We start from the raw sequence: 9,900 nt of genomic DNA, 5'->3' as shown, positions 1-9,900 counted from the left end.
GAGGCAAAGGGAGGGAGAAAGAGGGAGAGAAGGATCAATGTATGAGAGAAAAATTGATCAGTTGCCTCCGGGGACTTGGCCCACAATCCAGGTTGTGCCCTGACCAGGAATTGAACTGTCAACCTTTTGGTTCGCAGGCTGGCACTCAATCCACTGAGCCACCCTAGACAGACAGGGCTAAAGTATATTTTATTGATTATGCTATTACAGTTGTCCCAATTTTTTTCTTTGCTCCCCTCTGCCTGGTATCCCCCCTTCCCTTTAGCAATCCCCTTCCTTAGTTCAAGTCCATGGGTCAGGCATGTAAGTTCTTTGGCTTCTCCATTTCCTTTGTTATTTTTAACATCCCTGTCTATTTTGTACCTACCAGTTATGTTTCTTAATCCCTATACCTTTTCCGACATTCTACCCTTCCCTCTCCCACTGGTAACCCTCCAAATGACCCCCATACCTATGATTCTGCTTCCTGTTCTAGTTGTTTGCTTAGTTTGTATTTGTATTTGTTTTATTTTAGATTCAGTTGTTGATAGTTGTGAGTCTGTTGTCATTTTACTGTTCACAGTTTTGACTTTCTTCTTTTTCTTAAATAAGTCCATTTAACATTTCATGTAATAATGGCTTGGTGATGATGAACTCCTTTAGCTTTACCTTGTCTGGAAAACACTTTATCTGCCCTAAATGCCTAAATGCTAGCTTTGCTGTATAGAGTAATCTTGGTTGTAGGTCCTTGCCTTCCCTCATTTTTAATACTTCTTGCCAGTCCCTTCTTGCCTGCAAAGTTTCTTTTGAGAAATCAGTTGACAGTCTTATGGGAGCTCCTTTGTAGGTAACTCTCTTCTTTTCTCTTGCTGCTTTTAAGTTTCTCTCTTTATCTTTAACCTTTGGTGTTTTAATGATGATGTGTCTTGGTGTGGTCCTCTTTGGGCCTAGCTTGTTTGGGACTCTCTGTACTTCCTGGATTTATATGTCTATTTCCTTCACCAAATTAGGGAAATTTTCTTTCATTAGTTTTTCAAATAGGTTTTCAATTTCTTGTTATTCCTGTTCTTCTTCTAGCATCCTGATGATTTGGATGTTGGCACTTTTGGAGATGACCCAGAGTCTTCTTATTCTCTTCTCGATTTTTTGAATTCTTATTTCCTTATTCTGCACTGGTTGACTGTTTATTTCTTCCTTATGTCCCAAATCATTGATTTGAACCCGGGCTTCCTTCCCTTCCATTCACCACACATGAATGTGGGACCGCCCGTTCTGCCGGCCATCACCACTGCCTTGCTACCGCCACCTCACTGCCACCACACTGCCTTCTTTCTGCCCCGGCTCCCTGGCTCCGCCCCTCCTACCTATCTAGGTGAAAATTTCTTCTTTAACTCCTTGGTTGTCAGACTTCCATTCAGTTTGATTTTCTGGCAGTTCTGGTTGTTTTTTGTTTTGAGGTTAGTTGAGATTCTTCTTATGGCTGTGTGAAGAGGCAAAGCCTGTCTACCTAAGCCTCCATCTTGGCCAGAAGTCTCCTAGGGGAAACTTCTTTTGTTTTTATAAGAACTACAGAAAGAGAAAGAGGTGTTTCTGTCAGGTAAAGCAGGCCTGAGCATTTGAGTTGAGAAATACCTGAGAGTATGTTGTTTCATCAAGATCAGCACTGCCAGCCAAGGGCATGTGGTGCTGCTTGTGCAATCATGCAGCCCTGAGCTGCTGGGAAGGTGTTCAGCTTTTTAAGGGTGAAGGAAATTTCTGTCATCCCTGAAATACCAAGGAAATAGCTACTATTTCAAGAGGCTTGAAATAATATTATAATAATAATTTATTAGTATCATGTATCGAAGGCAATGTGTAGAGGCGTTAAGAACATGGGTTTAAATTCCAGCCCTGCCATTTATTACTCATTTAACCTCATCTGCAAAATGGGGGTAATAACAGCACCTGCCCTTCCTGCTTCTGAGAAGTAAATGAGCTAATACGTGTAGAGACTAGACTGTGTAAGGACTGAAAAAATGTTGGCCAGATAGTCTAATCTTTGTTGGCAAAAACAGGCTTCAAAGGCCCCGTGCCATTAGTATTTCTGTGTGTGGAAAACCAGCCAAAAAGTAAAGCTGAGACGTGTGTCCTTTCTCCGTTAATTGCATTTCAACAGCCCCTGTGAGGGTGTGGCCCAGGGGGAGCAGGGCTGTGTTGGGAGTTAGGAGCCCTGGGTTTCCCTTCTTCCTCAGCCTGCAAGGCCATGACCAACTATGGCCAAAGGCACGGCAGGGTGTCTCTGAGGTCAGTTTGTCCACCTATAAAGTGGGGACAATTCTGCCAGGCCCCAAGGTGGTTTTGAGGATGAAACTGAGCATATGTTCCATGAAGGTAAATGGCAAATCCCTGGAAGAGTGTGTACACCTCACTGGTTTGAGTTTCTGCCTACTGTGGTTTGAAATTCAGCCTGCACCCTCCCCAGAGCAATACCCAGAAGGCAGGACATTTACCAGATAACCAGGTAGAAGTATTTTTACAGGTAAGTCTATGAACAAATTTGGGGAAAATATCATGAATTGTGCCTAGTGTGGTCAGCAGTTATCCAGCAGATGTTGCTGTTCATGCAACATGACCTGAGGTCAAGGCTGTTCAGAATGGGTTATAGCTGCAGATTCAGAAGCCCCTACACCCCCACCAAAGAGATGGGAGTCGATAGATGGGCCATAGAGCCAAAAAGGGAAAAGCTCTTTATGAACTGACATGGAAACACCAAGTGAAGAAAGAAAAAACGGTGCAAAACAGGACTATAGGATGCTACCATCTGTTGTCCAAAAGAACAGGGGAAAATATCTATAGAATTTATGTATTTGTATATGCATAGGATATTCTAGAACTAGTTATAGGAAACTAGTCTTATTAGTTTCCCCTCTAGGAAGGGAAACTGGGACAAAGGGGTAGGAAGAGGAATATCACTGCAAATCTGTTTGCACTTTCTGATTTGAGATGTGTAAATGCAATAGCTATGTGGTGGGGACAGGGAGAGAGGAACACTGTGTGTGTGCTCCAGATTCAGATGGCCAGGCACGACTCCCAGTTCCACCACTCCCTGGCTGTGTGACCTTGCACAAGTTACTCAGCCTCTCTGAGGCTCAGTTTCTGCACAAAAGGGACATGATGATGTAATACCTCCAACCCACCTGGACTGTGGGAAGATTGAGTCCAATGAGTTTAGAGCATGTAGATGGAAAATAGTTGCTATAGCTGCTTGATCAGCCAGGGCTGCCTATTCTCCAGATCCGCTTCCAAACTTCCCAGAGGACGCGTGCAGTTCACCTTTTCCTTTCACATGCCATGCCCTGGGCATCCAGCCATGGGAGGCCCTGCACCTTCAACCCTAGGTCAAAGAAGAGCGGGGTGCCCTGAGTCAAGTGCAATGAAATGTTGCTCTCATGATTCTTCCCAGAGGGAAAACCCTGCAGGCCAGCTACTGGGCTCTCTGGTAACCAGGTCCAGCTCTATTGATGCCCACATCTCTCCACCCTGGGCTGCACCTCCTCACTCTGTCGAAACAGCAGTTCTCAAACACGAGTGTGAATCTGATTGCTGGTGCAAATCAGATTCCTGGGCCCACCCTAGGACCTCCTTTTGCCCATTTAGGCCTCCAAAATAGGGCTCCAGCCACATGTCCATCAATCAGTCCCACGCTCTTTACCCTCCATGTCTCTCCCCAAACTACTCACTGGTCCTCAGGCACATCCCAACCTTTCTACCTTCTCCCTCCACACTTCTAAGTTCCAGGATCTCTCCTTCACAAGAGAGATTGCCCCCTTGCTTAAATGATGCCTATCTAGAAGACACAGCTCAAATATCTGCTCCCCCAGGAAGCCCTCCCATTCGGGCTTCCTTCCCCTTGCTCCAGGCACTCTCAGACCCTGAATCTGCATCTATCGCAGCACTGATAGGGCTTCCTTGAACTAGAAGGATACTCCATAACAAGGAAAGCCGTGATAGTCAAGTGCACGAATGTGAGCTGCTTTGTAAACACCAGCCCCACTTCAGCCCAAGCCCCAGAGGAGTGGCACTGTCCCTGTTTTATAAAGAAGCGAGGCTCAGGGACATAGGGGGTTACCCTGGCCGTACAGCTTATAGGTCCTGGACTGGAAACTGTGCTAGTTGTTCTGGTTGGTTGTGGGTCTGTGTCGCCCCACTCCCAGACTGTACACTCTCTGAGGGTGGCAGTGCGTTTCTTTTCCCTCCTTCAGGACCAGGCCCAGTCCAGCCCCTCAAGGAATACTGTTGTTGAGATGGGGGTGGGCACAGAAGGAGGTGCCAGAGTAGAGAGAACTCCTGAGGGACCAGTGTGGCGGAAGGGGTGACAATGCAGGGGCCACAGGTTGGTTCTTGGCTGGTGCAGAGGTAAGGGGGAGGTGGAAAGACGGTATGCGGAAACAGGCAGGCAGATCCAGTTCTCATCTTTGGGAACTCGAGGAATTAAGAGAATTTGCTGGAAATAGACAGGCACAGGGCCAGAGGGGAGCAAAAACTGTTTCCCAGTCTCATCTAAACATCTCAGGAGGTTGCTGTATGAGAAACTTGCCTATAGACTCCCCCTGGGCACAGACACACTTTACTGCCTGTATACTGAGCTATGCGTTGCAGAATTGGCTGTAAAAGACTGGAGCCAACTCAATGTCTACCAATAAGGAACCAGTTAAATCAGCCAGATTTTCATTTGATGGGACACTCTGCAGCCCAAGAAAGGAGGAGGACACTTTAAAACAGTGGAGTTGGACCCATGGGCAAAGGACCTGAATAGACATTTCTCCAAAGAAGATATATATGAAAGGCCAACGAGAACATGAAAGATACTCAATATCATTAGTCATTAGGGAAATGCAAATTAAAACACCCCACACTTGTTAGAGTGGCCATCATAAAAAATACAAGAGATAACAAATGCTGGCAAGGATGTAGAAGAAAGTAAACACTTGTGCACTGTTGATGGAATGGTAAATTAGTGCAGCCACTATGGAAAACAGTATAAAGGATCCTCAAAAAGTTAAAAATAGAGTTACCATACGATCCAGCAATTCCTCTTCTGGGAATATATCTAAAGGAAACAAAAACACTAACTCAAAAATATATCTGTAACACCACATTCATAGCAGCATTATTTACAATAGTCAAGATATGGAAACAGCCTAAGTGTTCATCAATGGATGAATGATAAAAAACATTGTGATACACACACACAATGGAATATTAGTCAGCCATTAAAAAGCAAGGAAATCCTACCATTTGCAATAACATGGATGAAACTTGAAGGCATTATGCTAAGTGGAAGAAGTCAGAGAAAGGGAAATACTGTATGACTTCACCATATGTGAAATCTAAAAAACACAAAACATATAGAAAAAGAGGTCAGACTTGTAGTTACTGGCGGCAGTGGGTGGGAGGAGGGGGAATTGGAAGATGGCGGCCAAAAGGTACTAACTTCCAGGTGTAAGATAAAAAAGTACTAGAAATACAGTGTATGACAGTGACTATAGCTAACAAACACTGCTGTAGGATGTATAGGGAAGTTGAGAGCAAATTTTAAGAGTTCTTATCTCAAGGAGAAAATATTTTTTTCTTTCTTTTCATTGTATCTATATGAGAATATGGATTTTAGTTGAACCTATTGTGGTAATCATTTCACAATATATGTAAATCAAACTATCATGCTGTACTCCTTAAATTTACAAGTGATGTATGCCAATTATTTCTCAATAAAACTGAGGGGGGAAAAAAGGGAAGAAGGTCTTATCACTCTGACATGCAGCAATCACCAAAATACATTTCAAGTAAAAATGTGTTGTGCATAATCAGGGAAATGCTAATTTAAATAACTATGAGTTACAATTTCACGTGTATCAGTCTGGAAAATTTTAAAAACTAATAATTCCAAGTGTTGGCAAAGAAGTGGAGCAAAGAGAGCTCTCAAACACACTAGCGGGTACGTGAATCAACACAAGCTCTCGGAAAAACAGTTTGGTACTGCATCCTGGAGTTGGCCATGTGCATTCCCTAGAACCCTGCAAATGCCTGGAGAAACCCTAAGTGTCCATTGATAGATGATTGGATAAAGAGGACATGGCACATGTACCCAATGGAAAAATTATTTGGCTGTAAAAAGAATGAAACATTACCGATTTCAACAACATGGATGAACCTAGAGAGTATTATGCTAAGTGAAATCCTAGACAGAGAAAGACAAATAGCATATGATTTCACTTATGTGAACTCTAAAAGACAAAAATAAAAATAAATAAACAACCAAAATAGAAACAGACTAACGGACACGGAGAACAGACTGATGGTTGCCAGAGTGGAAGATTGTTGGGGGGCTGGGTGAGGAAGGTGAAGGGATTAAGAAGTACAAATTGGTTGTTACAAGGTAGTCACGGGACGTAAGTACAGCACAGGGAATACAGTCAACAATGCTGTAATCACTACATATGGTGCCAGGTAGGTACTAGACTTATGGGGGGATTACTTGGTAAGTTATATAAATGTCTAGTCAATATACCGTACACCTGAAACTAATATAATATTGAATGTCAACTGTAATTGAAAAAAAAGAACATTCACACCAGCACTGTTTCTAGAAAGCAAAAAATTAAAAGCAACCCAATTGTCCTTAAATAGTACAACAAAAAATAAATTGAGTCATGTTAATATCAGGAATCCCGTACCAGAGTGAAAGTGAACTAACCGCAGCCATGTGTACCAGTGTGACTGAATCTCAGGATCATAATCGTGGGGGCGGGAAGGGGGATAAAAGGAAGCTGTAGAAGACTTCATGCAATATACACTTTCCTCTCTTCAAAATCTAAAAAGTGAGACACTACACAATATTGATTATATGGTGACATAAACATGTGGCAGGACTATAAAGAAAAAATGGGCATGATAAGCATAATATTCAGGGTAGTATTTAGGGGAAAAGGGGGATTTTAAAAGCTCTGCTGCTTTGTCTAGGACAGGTGGTGGGCACCAGGTGGCTTATTGCGTTGTGATTTTTTGAAAATTTTATATGTATTGTATAGGTACTATTTTTGTATCTGCTCAATATTTAATAACTTTTTAAAATGAGGCCTAGCCTTGTATGAACAGTATGCTACCATTTGTATAGAAAAGGGGAGACACACATACACATATACACACACGCCTATGCTGGGTTTTAGGGTTGCCAAGTTTTATTTAAAAACTCATACAAAATAGCCCTTGTCGGTTGGGCATCATCCCTGGCTGATTCCCTGTCCAGGGCACATGCCTGGGTTGAGAGTTCAGTCCCTGATTGTTTCTCTCTCACATCAATGATTCTTTCCCTCTCTCCCTCCCTCCCCCTCTCTCTAGAATCAATAAAAGGAAAAAACAGTTGAAGTTTAAAATCATTGTCACAAAAAAAAAAGAAACCAAAAAACCTCATACAAAATATGCCAGATAAATGTGTTTTAATCATCTTCCTCCTCTTCTTTATCCTAGCTAATCTAGAAGTAACACAATTTGTAACTCTCTGCTGATAGCAACTATGTGCAACCAATCACATAGCTTATTCTTCTTCAAATATTGTTCCATGAGATATATGAAATATCTCTTGAAAAAAGGATTTACAGTGATCTGCTTTTGTTCCTTTCAATGGTTATAACTCTGTCATCAAGATGCCCAGCTTTTCCATTCACTCCGTCTCCTGCAGAAATGGCTCAAGATCAGCAGCACGCATAATTCCATCTTCTACACGGTGGTGCAGTCAAGGGGAAATGTCAGAACCTGCTTCTGTCTTTGCCCTTCTCTTGCCACAAGCTATCTCACAGGCGGGCGGCCGAGGCAGGAAGGCCGCCTCTGGTGGTACTGAAATATCTCTGGAAAGTTACATATGCAACTGATAAAACTAGTTGCCTCTGGGAAGAAAACTGGGAGGCTGGGGACAAGGGGGGAGATATTCCTGAATTTTTAAAAATTTAAATCACATAAACAACTTAAATTAAAAAGAATAAAATTTGAAGAGAGACAGGGAGGGGAAGGAAGAAGGGAAGGTAGGGTGTGAGGGAGGGAGCAGTGCGACAGGAAGGCTGGCTGGGCCCTGGCCACCAAAGCCCAGCTTTGCCCAGACCCACGTGGAGCCAGAGGCCGTGCCAGCCAGCCCAGAAAAGCCTGTGTCCTCATCTCACGCTCCGGCCCAGACCCAGACCCTGCCCTTGCCCTTGAGGATGGCCGGCTTCAAAGAGTTGCCTACAGGAACTCTGGCTCTGCAGTCTTTTGTTTCCAGAGCTTTGTTTCCAGACAAGGCTTCCCGGTCTCTTTTCCTGACCCTTCGTTCTTATCACAGACCTTCACCCCACTAGTGATCTGAGCAATTCCTTTGAAGTTGCTCAGTCTTCTGAGCCTTCATCCTTGATGACTCTGAAATGTGTCTGTGTCACCAAGGTCAGCCGACAGCAAATAGGCCTTTTCATCCTTTTTTTAATCCTCCCTCAAGGACTCAGGGTCATTTGCTGTACTGCCTCTCATCAAAACCTGCCTGCACATTCTTTATTCACACTGGAATACCAGTAATTGAAAGGAAAGCAGGGTCACAGGCAGGTCCTCAAGGACCATGGCCTTGAGAGAAAAGGCATGAAGTGCTCATGGAATTTCAGGCATCAGCCAGTGAGCAAGGAGGAATTTGGACCCAACGCGCGCAGGGTGTCCTGCCCTGCTTGTACTCCGGGTACCTGAGGATGAAGTGGCAGCCTGGGCTGTAGAAGAGAGTGGGCCCGGAGGCTGGGCTCAGACCCCCAAACCCAAAGGCCAGAGAGAAGAGGAGGAGGGGGCTAGGAGAGTTGTGTTACTCTGAGCTAAGAGCTACCTTATTCCCCAAAGAGCCAATGCAGGAACCTGCTGGCACCATGGTATGGAGGCAGCTGCTGAGGGACTGAGGGGACGGCGCTACATGGCCAGGACAGGGGCAGTGCTCCCGCCTCACCCATCCCCTCAATGCGGGGCTCCCCAGGTAAAAAGCACCTTGTGGATTTGTAACTTCCCTCAGGAGCAAGCAGTGTTATAAAGGGAGAGAGAAACCTTGCGGTACAACGGAGTCTAGCGGAAGCTGTTCAACAAGCAGGTCTGGAGCAAATGCCATGGGCTGACGATCCTGTGTCAGTGAGGATGGGGAGCAGCCAGCCTCTCATACCTGGCCGTGGGGGTGGAAATCGTGCAGGCAACGGCAACTGAACACACGCCTGTCCTGTGACCTGGCAATTCTGCTCCTGGGGATATACTGAAGCAAAATAAGCACCGTGTTCACCAAGTGACATGTACAAGAATGTTCACAGCAATGCTATTCATGAGAGCCTCAAACCAGGTGGGTTAAGGAAACCCCAGTGTGTTTCTATAGTGGAATACTACTCAGCAATAACAGAAAACAAACTGCTCTGATGTACAAAATAGGGAAGGCGTTCAGAGACATAATGCTGAATGAAAGAAGCCAGACACAAAAGAGCACACACTGGATGATCCCATTTGTTTGAGGGTCAAGAGCAGGCACACTGCTCTGTGGCTATAGAAGTCTATACAGTGGTCGCCCTTGGAGAGGGGAGGAAGCATGGGGAACGCTCTAGGGCCCTGGAAATGTTCTGTATGTTGATCTGGGTGGTGGTTTCATGGGTGGATACACATGCAAAAATTCATGGAGATCAAACTTAAGGTTTTACTATATATAAAATTGCATCTAAAGCAACAATAATATTCAAGATCTAACGCTCCATTGCTCTTGCCCTGAGCCCTGACCACTTGGCTGCTGGTCTCCCCTCAGAAGAGTGTTGTGTGTACTTTGGAATGACCTTTTGTGCCACTTGCTGGAGGCTCACCTGAGGCCGATCCTGGGAGCTTCTCAAGCTGGAGAAGAAATTCTACAGCCAT

At 44.4% G+C, this 9,900-nt stretch overlaps 1 pseudogene; it reads right to left on the bottom strand.

Moving 5' to 3' along the window:
* Positions 1-7,454: 7,454 nt before the first annotated feature.
* Positions 7,455-9,900, bottom strand: LOC150006918 (large ribosomal subunit protein eL22 pseudogene; annotated as a pseudogene).

This window comes from Furipterus horrens, unplaced genomic scaffold, assembly GCF_987537825.1.
Source record: "Furipterus horrens unplaced genomic scaffold, mFurHor1.1.pri manual_scaffold_6, whole genome shotgun sequence".
NCBI lineage: Eukaryota > Metazoa > Chordata > Mammalia > Chiroptera > Furipteridae > Furipterus > Furipterus horrens.
This window is presented reverse-complemented; position numbering and strand designations above follow the sequence as displayed.